The sequence below is a fragment of the Pongo pygmaeus genome, chromosome 13, assembly GCF_028885625.2.
Source record: "Pongo pygmaeus isolate AG05252 chromosome 13, NHGRI_mPonPyg2-v2.0_pri, whole genome shotgun sequence".
Classification (NCBI taxonomy): Eukaryota; Metazoa; Chordata; class Mammalia; order Primates; family Hominidae; genus Pongo; species Pongo pygmaeus.
In genome coordinates this window covers 17375997-17392207 of record NC_072386.2, presented here as the reverse complement: position 1 = coordinate 17392207, position 16211 = coordinate 17375997, and the positions used below count along the sequence as shown (strand labels likewise).

Genomic DNA, 16211 nt, shown 5'->3' with positions numbered 1-16211 from the left:
TTTGCCTTCAGAAGGTTTGCCCATCTGGGTCATCATAGAGGAGATGGTGGCTGGACTGAGGCTCTGATAATCTGCTCCTAATGTTCATCTTTCTGGTGCAATGCCCATTCATCAGGACAAAGAGAGAAGGAGCCCTTTACTGCCTCTCCCTCCTGAGGGCCATGGGCTGTTAGGGCTGGCCTCCGTCATCGATGCAGTGTGCAGGTTATTATGGATGATCATCTTGGTACTGGGCCTCTCCTGCCTGCTGGGTCAGGCTTGGTGGATAAAGAGACTGGTTCACCACTGCAAGAGTCTTCTGGGCTGACATATGGTGAGTGAGGCATTTGATGGGTGTAATTCTGGTCTGCGGGACTTATTGCCATAAGTTGGTCAGTGCTGCCTGGTGGTGAATGTCTGCATCATTGCAGACATGATATTCTATATCTTTTCTGGTGCTGACCCTCTTCATACCCTGCAACAAGTTCCAGAAGTGGAAACAGTAAAACATCTGCCTCTCTGTCACCACCTTTTTTCTCTGTGATCATCTGAAGAGACTGTATGACATGAGCCTCTTCATCAGAGCTGAGCTGAGGCATGGAGACCTGTGAGGTCACCACATTGTGCTCATCTTCCTATCATTACTGGGCAGGACTTTCTCCTCTCCCTTTTCATCTTCCATGTCATCTTCAGTTTTCAGTGAGCCATCATGCCACCCTGCGGGCAAACACCCAGGAACGGAGGACATGGAGTTAGAAGTCAGTGCATGGACAGCAAGACCTTCCAGATGCATGAGCACAACGCAGCTCTCTGAACGGCACGATTTCCCAAAGGCGCTTTAGGATAACTTACCTGATTTTCCTCTTAGAAGAAACAGGTATCGGCCAGCTGGGATAGCGGTGGTGCTCCACGAAGAGACTATCCCACATGCTACATCAAGTTATACTGGAAACAGCTCCAGTGAAAGACTTTAGCTCCATAAGGAGAACTTATTAGTGGGATACATAGCATAGTTCTTCCCTGGGAGTCTCTAACCTGGTCAGCCCATTCGCACATTTAAAATTAGTTTACTAAAGACTGCGGGAATAAACCTCAGAAAACCAGTAGGTGCAGGAGAGGGGCTGAGGAAAGGGAGTTAGTTAAGGATAAAAGAAACAATCATTTGGACTCTCTCACACACATTCCATTTCCTGGTTTTATCTTTTTTGGTGATGAAATCAATGATAGCTGAATAAGGCTCACAGCTGGAGGCCTGAAATTCTAGATAAGAAATTTCATGCCAATTTTAATACAACTGGATAGAAAAACTAACACCAGGTGCCTCAAGCTTCACCTACACACACACACACACACACACACACACACACACATCAACTAGCTTACAATCCTTGCAACTAAAGCAAATCCAATTGCAGACAGTGCTGGACTCACTGGAAAAGAGCTGGTGATTGTTTCTCCACTGGGTGTCAGAAAGAAGCAAATTTGCACCCTTTGGGCTGGGCTGGTATTGGTTGATGGGTGTGGAGTCCTCTCCCAGGTCTCCTTTAGAAAAGCTTTGGATTCCAGGTATCACCTCGGACAGCATTTCTTCATAGAGGATGCTGTGTTTCCTTCTTACCTGATCACCTGTGGTAAGAAAGCCAAAGACTCCACCCTCTTCACCCCAGAACAGCCATAGAAATTCTCTGAGGCAGCAGGCTGACATTTCTAGTTAGCAGTTGCTTCTGCTTTGACTCAAGAAAGGTAAGTATTTCACTAGAGCTTATATTAGAAAATCTGGAGTTTGGGATTTTCTTGTTTTTCTTTCAGGGATGTGAGCACATACTACAGGAGAGCTGACTTTGAAGCTTCTTAGGTTTGTTTTTGTACTCAGGCCAAGCTGGGTCCCCTGAGCACTTTTCCATTGCTGGTAAGGAAGGCGAGTGCAAGCCTCTCTCTCACACACAGATGGACTTCATCGTGATGCTATAGAAATCTCCTAAAGGCTACAGTAACCAAAACAGCATGGTACTGGTACCAAAACAGAGATACAGATCAATGGAACAGAACAGAGCCGTCAGAAATAACGCCACATATCTGCAACTATCTGATCTTTGACAAACCTGAGAAAAACAAGCAATGGGGAAAGGATTCCCTATTTAATAAATGGTGCTGGGAAAACTGGCTAGCCATATGTAGAAAGCTGAAACTGGATCCCTTCCTTACACCTTATACAAAAATTAATTCAAGATGGATTAAAGACTTAAACGTTAGACCCAAAACCATAAAAACCCTAGAAGAAAACCTAGGCAATACCATTCAGGACATAGGCATGGGCAAGGATTTCATGTCTAAAACACCAAAAGCAATGGCAACAAAAGCCAAAATTGACAAATGGGATCTCATTAAACTAAAGAGCTTCTGCACAGCAAAAGAAACTACCATCAGAGTGAACAGGCAACCTACAAAATGAGAGAAAATTTTCGCAACCTACTCATCTGACAAAGGGCTAATATCCAGAATCTACAATGAACTCCAACAAATTTACAAGAAAAAAACAAACAACCCCATCAAAAAGTGGGCAGAGGACATGAACAGACACTTCTCAAAAGAAGACATTTATGTAGCCAAAAAACACATGAAAAAATGCTCACCATCACTGGCCATCAGAGAAATGCAAATCAAAACCACAATGAGATACTATCTCACACCAGTTAGCATGGCAATCATTAAAAAGTCAGGAAACAACAAGTGCTGGAGAGGATGTGGAGAAATAGGAACACTTTTACACTGTTGGTGGGACTGTAAACTAGTTCAACCATTGTGGAAGTCAGTGTGGTGATTCCTCAGGGATCTAGAACTAGAAATGCCATTTGACCCAGCCATCCCATTACTGGGTATATACCCAAAGGACTATAAATCATGCTGCTATCGAGACACATGCACACATATGTTTATTGGGGCACTATTCACAATAGCAAAGACTTGGAACCAACCCAAATGTCCAACAATGATAGACTAGATTAAGAAAATGTGGCACATATACACCATGGAATACTATGCAGCCATAAAAAATGATGAGTTCATGTCCTTTGTAGGGACATGGATGAAATTGGAAATCATCATTCTCAGTAGACTGTCGCAAGGACAAAAAACCAAACACCGCATGTTCTCACTCATAGGTGGGAATTGAACAATGAGAACACATGGACACAGGAAGGGGAACATCACACTCTGGGGACTGTTGTGGGGTGGGGGGAGGGGGGAGGGATAGCATTGGGAGACATACCTAATGCTAAATGACGAGTTAATGGGTGCAGCACACCAGCATGGCACATGTATACATATGTAACTAACCTGCACATTGTGCACATGTACCCTAAAACTTAAAGTATAATAATAAAAAAAAAAAAAAAGAAATCTCCTAAAGGACGCAGTGGCAGGACATACCCATCGTAGTAACACTACCCTTCACATTGGTCATTTGGCATAATTTCAACATTCATACTAGTGTATTTAAGACATTTTATAGTTATCAAGCAAATTTTACACTTTAATGCTAATAAATAATTTATCCTTCAAAATCTTATGTATACATGGGATAGATTAAATATGTAAGAAAGCATGATATATGTATGCTGTTCAACTATAATTAATCAGCACGTCTGACTAGACCTGAATATAGATAACCACTCATTTCAGTCATGAAGCTCCAGGTGGAGTAGAATTATGTGAAGAGCTTGCAGAAAAAGGATTTTGTTTGTTCGAATTTCTCTATTCAGCCAGATGCCAGCATTCATCTTGCCTGCACAGTCTGGTCTTACCTTCATGGTTTTTGTCATGCCCTCCAGCCATCTTATCTGAGGGCGCTCTGGTGTTTCTTCCATCCTCAAGGCATGGTCATGGACCCAGGTCAGGGCAAACCATAGCCTGCACATTCGTAGTCATGTCCTTATCTGCATCATGGCAATCTTCACATGACATGAGTTAGGACACCTCTGCATTTCTGTAATAACAGATCTCCCAGAACCCTCATTTTCTGGGCTTATACAGTTTGTTTAATGTCCATCAAGTTAATTGAATGAAATCAACTTTGACCACAGCCTTTGTCATCCATAGTGAGAGATAACTCAAGAGATACCATGTTTGATTTGGGTCCTTCCAGTTAAATTTCATTTTTACTTAAAAGCATGTGAAAGTACTGGTTCATTTAACAAAAGTGTCATCAACTAGTTTCCCCTGATATCTCCAGGGCACCCAGATCCCAGAGCAGGGTCCTGCTCCCTTCCTTCTCTCCCCGACTATGGAGGCGCTCTCCTTTCCTTCTCCCTCTGCCTGGGGAGCTAGCCTGAGCACCACATTGAATTCCATCAGACCCCAAGAAAGAAATCAAGAATGGCAACTGAAATTAGTCATGCTTGAAGCAGCACCTCCTGGAAGACCTATGAGTTTTGCTCAAGAAACTTTTGGGAACCAATAAAACTAAACTATAGTGGTGAATATATATACATATTTTTGAGCAGGATAACATTGCCAGGAAACTTGAATGTTACTCTTCAAGTATGGGATGTAGGGGGTGCATACAATAGGCGGCAAGAAGGTGGGTGCATTTATCTATGGACCACAGAGAATCCTCTTGTTACAAATTAGCAAAGCTTGGAGAATTTAAAAGATCGGTACATTGTACTGAAGAAAGGGAGCGAAGAGTCAGAAGCTTTGCTACTGGTTGCCTTGGTGTGCAATAAAATTGATTTGGTGCACATGGAAACAGTAAAACCTGAAAAACACTTGTGGTTTTGCCAGGAAAATGGTTTTAGTAGCCACTTTATCTCAGCCAAGACAGGAGACTGTGTCTTCCTGTATTTTCAGAAAGTTGCTAATGAAATCCTTGGAATCAAATTAAACAAAGCAGAAAAATAGAAGAGTCGCAGAGGGTGGGGAAGGCAGATATTGGAAACTACAACCAGGCCCCCAGAACTGTTACTCTTCCTGCAAGCTCTATGTCTGCATCTGTGAGAGCAGTTTTTTTTTAATTGATGGTTCTGGCTGCACCCCACCTCTGTGTGGGCCTGAGCGTGTTTGGAAACTTGTTTTACAGGCAACCATCTCTGTAGTTCAGTTAACACTTTCCTTTAGCTCACTTCATCATCAAGTGTTGCCTCACAGGCAAAGGCAGCTCCTAGGACTGGTAAGAATTCAATTTGGGGACCACAGTCTTTGAGTTCAAAATGGAAAGCTCATTCTCTGGAATTAGGCTGCTTCATCCAAATAGAATACTGGCTCTGTTTGTATCCTCCCCTCTTTTCTCCTTCATGTAAATACACAAAATATTGAATGGCTGCATGAAAGATGAAAAGTTTCCGAGTCTTCATCATCAGCCAGGATTTTGCTACAGCAGCTTCATTGTCCTAACTGAACTCATACATGGCAAGTCATACTTCAGAATGCAAGCATTTAAACACATAATATATTTTACCTACAGAAGGTCTTTTGCTATTTTGAGTGAAAATATATAAACCTGTATCTAACTGAAAATGCTTGAAATAAAGTTGTAATCAAATTTCTTTTATTTTTTTAAAAAGAGCCTAAATTGTTTACACCGTAGCTTGTAAAAATAGTATCAGATATTGTATTTTTACTATTGTATGATGGTCACTATGTACTATCTAACACTCAGGTTAAATGGCTTTATGAATTTTGATAAATGTTCCCCTATAGCTCCACATGTGATTTCTCTTGCAAACTGTGTAAGAATACTCCTAGAATGAGTTATGACAGATTGTTGGATCATTATGGATCAGACCATACCTGATGTTCAGATATTTTTTCTTCCACAAAAAAATTTATTTAAATGACTTTTTAAAAGTGACATAAACTAATTGGGCACACTGTAATAATCTCAGGCACACTGCCTGAGAACTGATGTTTCTGCTGCTTTTCCCTTATCTTGACCTATTTTTCAGCTATATGCCCTTTTTCATCTATAATTCAAGTGTATTCCTTTCTCTGGGCTAACATGGTTATTATTTCTTTCCATTTGTTTTCAGAAAACAAATTTTACTTCCTTACAATGAACTGAGCATGCTTATTTATTTTAATAAGTTGTCCCTGTATAATTTCATTGTGCTACCTTTTTTACTATCCATGTCTTCAGAAAATATTATTTATGTAAGAAAGATACTCATAATACTGATGTATCATTATATTAATCTTATTTGTAATCCAATCATTTTCTTTTCTATTTCTTAAATAAACTACACTAGAATTATGTCACAAGTAAAGTTTTGTAGATCACCATCTTCTTACTGTTACTTTGTAACTGGGGTATTCTGAAATAACAACATTATTGTAGCTTAAATTATTTTTCTGTTAATCAAAGATACATTTAATTAGAATTTTTTCCTTTTTGTACTCAAGTTCTACCACTCTTCTATTTTGCATTAGAGAGTTCTTAAAGAAAGCTGTTGATTGGATATAGTAAATAATTTAAAAATCAATGTTTAATATATAAGGTTTTTCTTACTAAAAAAAAATCACCCAATTAAAAGTGGGCTAAAGATGGGAATGGACATTTTGCAGAAATAAATAAACCACAAATGACCCATAAATTTTTTTTTCTTTTTTTTGAGACCGAGTGTCACTCTTGTCACCCAGGCTGGAGTACAGTGGCACAAGCTCGGCTTACTGCAACCTCCACCTCCCAGGTTCAAGCAATTCTTATGCCTCAGGCTCTCGAGTAGCTAGGACTACAGGCACACACCACCACACCTGGCTAATTTTTGTTTTTGTTTTTGTTTTTAGTAGAGACAGGGGTTTCACCATGTCAGCCAGGCTGGTCTCGAACTGACCTCAAGTGATCCGCTGGCCTCGGCCTCCCAAAGTGCTGGGATTACAGGCGTGAGCCACCAGACCTGGCCGATCTATAAACTCTTTTTTTTTCTTCTTATTCCTTGAAACTGCTCGTATTGCAAGTTTTTCATAGATGAAATATCGAATTGAGCAGATTCTTTTTTTCTACAAAATTATGGTATAAACTTGCTCAATTTTCTATCTTATTGCTAATACACCTTACAGGCACACAGTTTGTAAAATAAACCCCTTAAGGGCTGAATGCATACAGTGTGCTGCAAGGTACAAGAAATAAGCTAAAAATGAGCATATAAACCTACATCTGGACCAACACGATACTGAATGCTGGAGTCTGAGCAAAGAGGGAGTGATGAAAACAGCAAAGCTGGAAAAAAATGCTACTAATAATAATTTCTGAAAAGTCTATTAATGAAAACTTTTTCAAAACAGCCCAGGAAACCAGAAAGACAATGTTCTGTATGGAAACACTGTAGGAAGTTACAGTTTTGCATTCATAAGGTACTGTGGCTCCTGTTTTATGGGACAGTAAAAGCTTACCACAATCTAGAGGTAGTTTTTACTCTAAGAAGGATGATTGTATTACTAGACTGTGCCATGTAATATTATGCATGTGGTTCCTGTACTAAATGTAGCCCAAAGAGTCTGCTGCAATTTCGAAGAATCCAAACAAAAGCATAACCAAAGTTCAGGAATGAAAGCAAGGTACAACTGGCGAGTTTCGCATGCAAGGCCAACATACAAACCTGAATGCAACCAAATCTCAACTGAAAGGAAAAGAAACATTTTCTGAGTTAGGAGAAATTTGTGGAGATGCTCAGTATTGGAGAAGAGAAAACAAACAAAAAAGGCAGAGAAAAGAAAAATAAAAACACAAGTTACATTTGCATTTTATAATCTTACAACTGTCTGTTTCTAAAGTACTGTCTTCCAGCTAATAAAAGCATCTTATGTTTTAAGATTACAATGATGTTCTGGCCTAGGCTACCCCCTCCAACACCCCCAAAAAGTAAAGTTAATAAAACATGATTTTGCTGAGATCTTCCTCATGCTACCATAAGAGCACCATCTCCCAACTGGTAGCAGATGCTTCTCACGATATTTTTTGTCACTTGCCAACAAGGCAGAAAATACTCTGCCGAATGAAATCACTGGGAACATTCCAAGTTCAAAATTAAATGTTTAACTTATACGTAATACAAGTTATGTACAAGATCAGGAGAGGGGAAAAACCTGAACAAATCCTGGAACACACATAATGTATTTATGTTATGGGAAAAGGGGAGAGAACACTTCAAATATCAACATGTTCTGCGCCATTAACTCGTTCATGGCTAAACGGCCACACCAAATTGCATGTGAATGTTCGAACCTCTTGGATAACCGCTATAAATACTTTTTTTTAAAAAAAAGGAAAATGCAGAAATAACTACCAACAGTGTCTGAGAAGAGAGACTAAGTTAACATACATTGCATGTATTGCAGGCAAGGCAGAGGCAGCTTTTTAAAGCTTTTGCACAGACTTCACATAATCTTAAAAAAAAATGTAGGCCTTCACAAGATTTGACTTGCTGAAATCCAAACAATTTTGACTCACGAAAAGTCGTAAGACTTCAGCTGGAAAAAAAAAAAAAGCTCTAGCCTCAGACCAAAAAAAAACTTGGAAGAACATGATAATTAGATTAAACGAGCATGGCCAGGCTTGGAACCTGAATGTATTTTAAAGCAAAAGCTCAAAGGTGAGTGGGGAAGAGAACAACCTCTTTGGTAACAAGATGTACTATAATACCATGATATAAAAAAGGGTATGGTGAATATGTGAAAATGTACCTTTTACTAAAGCTTATACAATATACAAGTTCCTTGGTCCATAAAAACTATGTTAGATTTATGTCTTCTAGTTTGTTCAACTTGTATTCCAGCCACATTATTTACTTGTTGCCCACTTAAACAAAACCAAACAAAAACCAACCAACCAACCAACCAACCAACAAAACAGCTGAAAAAATTAATTTCTAATAGTTTGTACATTTTGATGTTTTTTTGTTTTGCTGTGGCTTCTGCATTTCATATCAGCACTTGCAGATAGATAGTGGGGTTTTAGAATAGTATCACCTGGTATGAAAAGTTTTCCCAATAAACCACAAAAGACTGTTCATTTTTTTCTCCTTTTTTGTCAACTTTCTGCTGCACTCAAGTCCGTTTAAGTCCTAGCAAAAAGACGGTAGTTAGGATACCACTGTTGGTGTAGATGATGTGACACTGGTTGAATTTGTGCTAGCGTTTGTGTAACTTCCCTCGCTGTTTGTGTTTAATTTATTAGGGGGCACGTGGCTTGAACTGGCTTGAAGGATTGCGCCTGCTACACTGCAATGTGGCCGCGGCCCTGCTTCTGGTGGGTAGGTAAAGGTAAGGCTGGTGGAATATATGATTCCATCATTTTGGACCAAAGTTACTGAAACCTGGACTGGTTGCTGGACCTATCTCCAACCTTCTCAGAATGCAGACACGTCTGGGACAACACGGAGCATACTCTCTCCACACCTGTACATAGCTTCAGCTTCTACATCCCCAAACCACACTCTTAAATTTGGAGTGATTCTGTCCTGTAGGTTCAAGCATTGCTTCATCCCCACCACCATTCAACTTAAGGCTCTCTACGACAGGTGTAGGCGTGACCAGGGCAAGGACAGGACCCATTCTCTCGTAAAATGTATACTTCGTCTTATGTGTGCTAATGATTGCCCAGGAAGCACCATCATTTATCATCTCTTTATTTGGTTCTTTTGGGCATGGAGTGGCCTGAAATTGAATTATTCTTTCTTGAGAAAGGCATAAGTACTTTCTTTCTGTATCCTCAAAGTAAAATGCACATTTATGGAGTTGTGACACAGGATCATCTGCATCCAATAATGTGGTCTGCTTATCAACTTTCCTAATTATCAATCTTGGGAGTGTCATGCCAGTAACTGAGCAAACAAGTTTGACTGTTTGTCCACAATGAATGTAGCCATCTCAGACTGTGAATTCTTCTCCTTCTGATCCATCATCACCCAAGAATAATGTAAAATGCTCCCCATTGCTGTGAACTAGCATGAAAATTACCTCTTTCTACGTGCAAGTATCTGGTACTAACTGTCTGGGATCGTAGTCGATTAAACAGAGCCACCTTTGTTCCTGAGGCAATGCATAAGTCAGCATTTTTCAATGACTGCTTCTTTTTGGAAGGTTTGGACGACTTGCTGAGGAATACACCAACGTCATCACCGTTGCCATAGAACATCTTTACAGACAACATGAAGTGCTTTTGCTTGTCTGAATCAGATATGCACAATGTTTTGGCTGTGCAATAGTTCTTTCCTTCCAAGTTTAGCTGCTGCATTTCTTGGTCACTATTTCCTATCCCAATAAATGCACATGGTTGAGACTCCTGTTCAGAACAACCATCGCATTTCATTTGTTATTTTATTTTCTTCCATCCACTGCCCATAAGATATACACAAGCGGGAGGGCAAAAAAAACTTTTTTCATTTCCATATGACTTCTGTACAACTTTTGCATGAAGGATAAGTACTATTTGATCTCCTTACCCTTTTAAATAATTTCACATAGCTTCCCTAGTAAGTCGTTTAAGTGGAGGCCGCTCACCAAATTTCCTTTTAATCCATGCCATGGTACCTCAAGAACATGTTAAGGTAAATAACAGCTTGGAACATTTCAATGCACCTCAAAACACCTCAGCCAGTGTATCTGTATCATTCTCCTTCGTTCTGAGACTGTAATCGTTCCAAAGAACTATAATGCTTCCATTTGAATGATAGTCTTATAATTTCAATGACGTTCCACAGGCTGTACAGGAAGCATGGCAGCATCTGCTTCTGGGGAGTCTTCAGGGGGCTTTTACTCGTGGCAGACAGCAAAGCAGGAGCAAGCAACTTACATCCCCACAAACTCTTAAATGATTAGTAATCAGAGACCATGATAACATACTAATTTTTATGTACTGGAACAACTAAAATTAAGAAGTCTGATAAGAGAAAGAAAATCCGATGTTACAAGCCTCTGAATATGATTCAATAGGAAGCACACTGCACCACCTTTGAAGTATTCTTGCCAAAAAAATATAAAACTAAAAGAACTTAAATCAACTTCTTGTTCTATCAGTTTATATGTGTTAAATTATACCATAAGGCTGCACTAAGCCAAACATAAAATGTGGGAAATTCTACAGGCAAATGACCTAGTTTTATCTGCAAATACATGGAGTCGGGTGGGAAGAAGATATTGTGATCGATTAAAACTGTAAAAGTTAAAGAAAGAGAAAAGAAACATGAAAAGTGGCTTAACAGTCAAAGACAGGTTTATTTTGGAGAATAAACCTGAGAGGGGCTTCTGGCCGATTTCGGTCAGGAACACTCTCTCTTACAGAGTAAGAGTATTTATTAGTGAGAGAGCTTATTACAGGCTTGGAATGTTTCTGTATGGGGGAGAAGTTTATGGCGGGGTTGGAATGTCTATGGTCAGAGGAGAGGTTTTCTTGGGGCTGGCATCTCTCCAGCTGGAGGGGAGATTATCTGGGGGCTGGCATGTCTCTGGTCAGGGAGGGGTTTATCCTATGGTTGGAATGTTTCTGGTTGGAAATGTCATTTGTGGTTTATGGTCATGCTGACCTTAGCCATTAGGCTGATTCCCTTTGGATTTAGGTGGTTTTTGATCAAGGGGAACTTTACAATGGTGGTACTTGTCCATGATGGTGATGCTCCTGCTCTGTCAAAAACCTCTGTCAACTGAATGCAGTGTGCATGGACTTGATTGGATTCTGATTGAAAAAGAGATCTGTGAGACAATCATGAAAATTTGAACACCAAACATTAGATGATATTAAGGAATTACTGTTAATTTATTTAGTTGTGTTAATGGTAGTACTATTATGTATTTTAAAAGTCCTTTCCCTTAAAGATACATAGCTATATATTTAAAAATGATATAATATGATGTCTGGGGTTTGTGCTAAAATTATGCTTGAGTGCGTGTTTGTGGGAGGGATATATATGAAATTTTAAGACTACTCCATATAGTTATAATTATTGAAGTAGAGTGTAAGGAATACATTGGGTTTTATTACTTTTGTCTCTACTTTCGTGTATGTTTGAAAATTTTCATAATAAAAATTGTAAATAAAAGTCTAATAAAAATCATAGTTTTAAAAATTAGGATGAAAAATCATAAATAACAAATAAGATCTAATAAAAATATTGTACAGTGTCATAGTGTAAAAGTATTTTATGAAGACACATATTGGTAACTGTATTTTAAAACTCCATAAATTGAAAAGTTCAACAACCATACTGTAACCTCCTGATGGGTTCTTCCTGCCTGCTGCACAAAAAAAATCAATTCACAGAGACCAGGGCATTGCAGTAAAGGAACAATTTAATTGATGCGAAGCCAGCCACACCACACAGAATATGGAGTTATTAAATCAAACTCATCGAAAGCTTGTAGGTTAGGGTTCTTTCAAAGGTAATTTGGGGGAAGGGATGAGGGTGGCTAGCAATGGACGCTTTCTGTTGATTGTTTGGGGGGTGCAATCTTAACGTGGGAAAAGATCCTGCTCTGTGCTGAATGGCTTCTGCTTCTGCATGGGGCCACATGAGCAGTTGGTGGGTTCAGAAGGCGCCGTAATTGGTGCCAAACATGCAAAATAACTGAAAGGCTATCTCAAAAGGCCAATCTTGGGTTCTACAGTAGTGATGTTATCTGCAGGAGTAATTGGAAAAGTTGTATATCTCGTGACCTCTGGAATAATGGCTGGCAGTCTTTTATGTCTACACCTTTGCTGAATTCAGGCTCTTCTCCTAGCCTGGTGGTCTCTCATTAGCTTTATAAAGGTGGTTGAGTTTTGGAGAAGGAATATTATCGTTTAAACTGTAAACTACATGTCTCCCAAAGCTAGCCCATCCTAAGCCCAGTAATAATTAAGGCAACATGAAGGTAAAATATAAAAGGGAATTTGGCTATATTAGATCTTCCCTACTGCCACGATTTTCTCACAGTTATAATTATTGCAAACACAGTTTCAATACGAGTTGTTTTTCAATTCAACCTCTGGCTTTCTAATTAAAAACGATTAGTTAAACACATGTGCATCTTCCTATTCTACCAACATCCTACTGAAATGACCATGTGATGGACAAAAGCGAAGATACGTGTCCATGCTGAGAACAGGATGAAAAACCTTCAGCAGACTAGAGGGCAGGAGATGTGAACACACCGTGATGTGTAGCCCGAACGATGCAAAGAACAGAGTTGAGGGTGAGATAGAAACCCCTCACAAAAGAAAGACACAAACCTCGAATCCCAGGCATCACAAGCAACTGCAGTGCTATTAAAACAAACCTAGAATCCCAGGCATGCATCACAAGCAACCGCAGTGCTATTAAAACAAACCTAGAATCCCAGGCACGCATCACAAGCAACCGCAGTGCTATTAAAACAAACCTAGAATCCCAGGCACGCATCACAAGCAACCGCAGTGCTATTAAAATAAACCTAGAATCCCAGGCACGCATCACAAGCAACCGCAGTGCTATTAAAACAAACCTAGAATCCCAGGCACGCATCACAAGCAACCGCAGTGCTATTAAAACAAACCTAGAATCCCAGGCATGCATCACAAGCAACCGCAGTGCTATTAAAGGGCTGTTTATGGATCAGCTGGGCCAGTCAGCTTCCCTACCTCCCGTCCTGCAACTCCTGGCAGTAGCTGGCAGCAGTTATTTAAAAGAGACCAGCCAAGCCGGTTCCTGAGTGAGTCCAACCACAGTCAGCCCACGACCAGCCTCGTGGCTCCCAATCTATGGTACTGAGGGTCACGTTCATTAATTACATTTCCAATGAAACAATAATTGCCTTTAGTAAACTACAGGAGCATAAGTAGAAACGATATTGTAGTAAATGTCTCATATCATTACTTCTGCCAGAAATACCTCTGCCCTTGCATTTTCAAAAGATATTTGCTGCATCCTTTTCTGAAATATATTTTTATAATCCCAATTCCTTCAAAACCTAACTTTATTTTATTTATTTATTTATTTGAGACAGGGTCTCTTTCTGTCACCCAGGCTGGAGTGCAATGGTGCCATCTCTTGCTCACTGCAACCTCGGCCTCCCAGGTTCAAGCGATTCTCCTGCCTCAGCCTCCTGAGTAGCTGAGATTACAGGCACCCGTCACCACACCCAGCTAATTTTGGTATTTTTAGTAGAGACGGGGTTTCACTGTGTTGGCCAGGCTGATCTCGAACTCCTGACCTCAGGTGATCCAACAGCCTCGGCCTCTCACAGTGCTGGGATTATAGGCGTCAGCCACCTTGTCCGGCCCAAAAACCTAACTTTAATTATTTCCCTAGCCACTATACTGATTATTTTATTTAGTGCTTTTTTACACCATTACATATACATATAACGAAAACTGGCATCTTTTACATATTTATTTATTTTTATCCTATTTTCCTCTAAAAACTATTAAGGCAACTTCCAAAATATATTCTACATAATGAGATTAATAAACAAGCAAAGTAACTAAATCAGTAAGAAAATCTAGCTTGGATTGGTATGAGTTAAAAAATAAATACACAAAATATATCATGATATTTGGTGTAATATCCAACCCCCGCCCGAGAGGACACGGATGCCCGGGTCTGAAGCCATGGCTGGGCAGCTGCGGTTGCGCCTGGGACTGCAGGGCTCCTTCCCCACCAGCTCAGAGGCGGGCAGGGCTCCTTCCTGCCTGTTCTCAGCTCCCGCCGGCTCCACAAAGCGCGCGGCTCTGCGGCGCCTCCCCTGCTGCAGCCGGCATCTTGGCAGCAGCCTCTCCAGATGGGCGGCTGCGGCCATCAACACCACCCAAACCAGTAATGTGGTTCAGCCAGTTCTGCCATCCCACCCAGGAACAGAAGGCAGCAAGGAAACCTCACTTTGATCCACCTGTGATTCCATCTCCAACCTGACCAATCAGCACTCCCCGCTTCCTGAGCCCGTGCCATATTATCCTTAAAAACTCTGATCCCTAAACGCTCGGGGAGACTGATTTGAGCAATAATAAAACTCCAGTCTCCCGCCCAGCTGGCTCTGCAAGAATGACTCTTTCTCTATTGCAATTCCCCTCTCTTGATAAATCAGCTCTGTCTAGGCAGCGGGCAAGGGGAACTTGTTGGGTGTCTGTGTGTATATATATTATATATTATAATATATATTATATATATATAATATAAATTATATATATATAAGCACTCACATACACAAATATATGTAATATTTGCAACTGGAAGTAGAACAGGACCTCCTAATCCAGAGACCAGCTCCTACAGCATCAGGAGTCAGCAGCTCCCTGCCAGGTGGAGCCTCCGTTGTGGTCATACTATTGAGGGGGCCCCCACCTGAACACCAGATCCCACCCCTGATTCAGCCATTCCGCAGATATTTATTCAGATGTTCCAGGAACTATTCTAAGGGCATCAAGTGCTGTTCTTGTCACAGGCAAAGAAAGTCCCAAAGGGAAGGTGTCTCTTCCCGCGGTGCCTGCCCCACCTCCAAGCCTGGCACCTTTCGAAATTTATCTTAGGATATTTCCAACAGGTGTTGCTCTTCTTCAGCTTTGTCCTGGCATAATTTTATCTCCCAGGAGCCTTCATTTTCTTCCTTCATTGATCCTACATGTGCTGTCGCTAACAGGAATTCCTCAGAGTTCGTAGCCTTTGGATAGTGTGGTTTCACGGTTGTCAACACTGATATGTTTATCTATACTTTGAGCTTCGTGTAGTTTTCATTAAGATTTTGTGAAATGCACAGGATGATGTAGGCTAGAATGGTAGGTTCGATTAGCTATGTTCCTTGATGATTTCACAGTGTTATATTTAAATAACCAAACTATTCAGATTTATGCTTCTATGATAAGAGATTTCAGTATTTTTGAATCAAACCATTTTAAGGGTATTTTTTTTAAATGAAACACTTATTTACTTAAAATGATTACATAACTCTCCCCTTGCATGGCACATTTTAGGCAAAATTAACAGCATATTCCTAAAACCCAGCTTACTAAATTGCTTCTCTTTATAGCTTTTTTTTTTTTTAACCCAGGAAGAATTTCTAATTGGAAGCTTTAATCGTAGTGAAGTGTGTACTAGCCAAGGAAGGCAATAAATTGAAAATATGCTGTTTAATTTTGTTGTTGTTTGTGTGGCTGGAGAACACTACAGTTTTATTTCTATTCATAAACCAGTGCTTGCCAGCCAGGGCTGTTTTTGCCTCCAGGGAAGAAAATGTCTAGAGACATCTTGGGTTGTCAAAACTGGGGGTTGCTACTGGCACTTAATGAGTACAGG

The 16211-nt window shown here is 40.2% G+C and overlaps 2 pseudogenes; one reads left to right on the top strand and one right to left on the bottom strand.

Annotated features, from left to right (window-relative positions):
- Window positions 1–4261: 4261 nt before the first annotated feature.
- LOC129044429 (ras-related protein Rab-28-like) lies at window positions 4262–4991 on the top strand (annotated as a pseudogene).
- Window positions 4992–9053: 4062 nt separating this feature from the next.
- On the bottom strand, window positions 9054–10498 carry LOC129044588 (recombining binding protein suppressor of hairless-like; annotated as a pseudogene).
- Between the last annotated feature and the right edge of the window lie 5713 nt (window positions 10499–16211).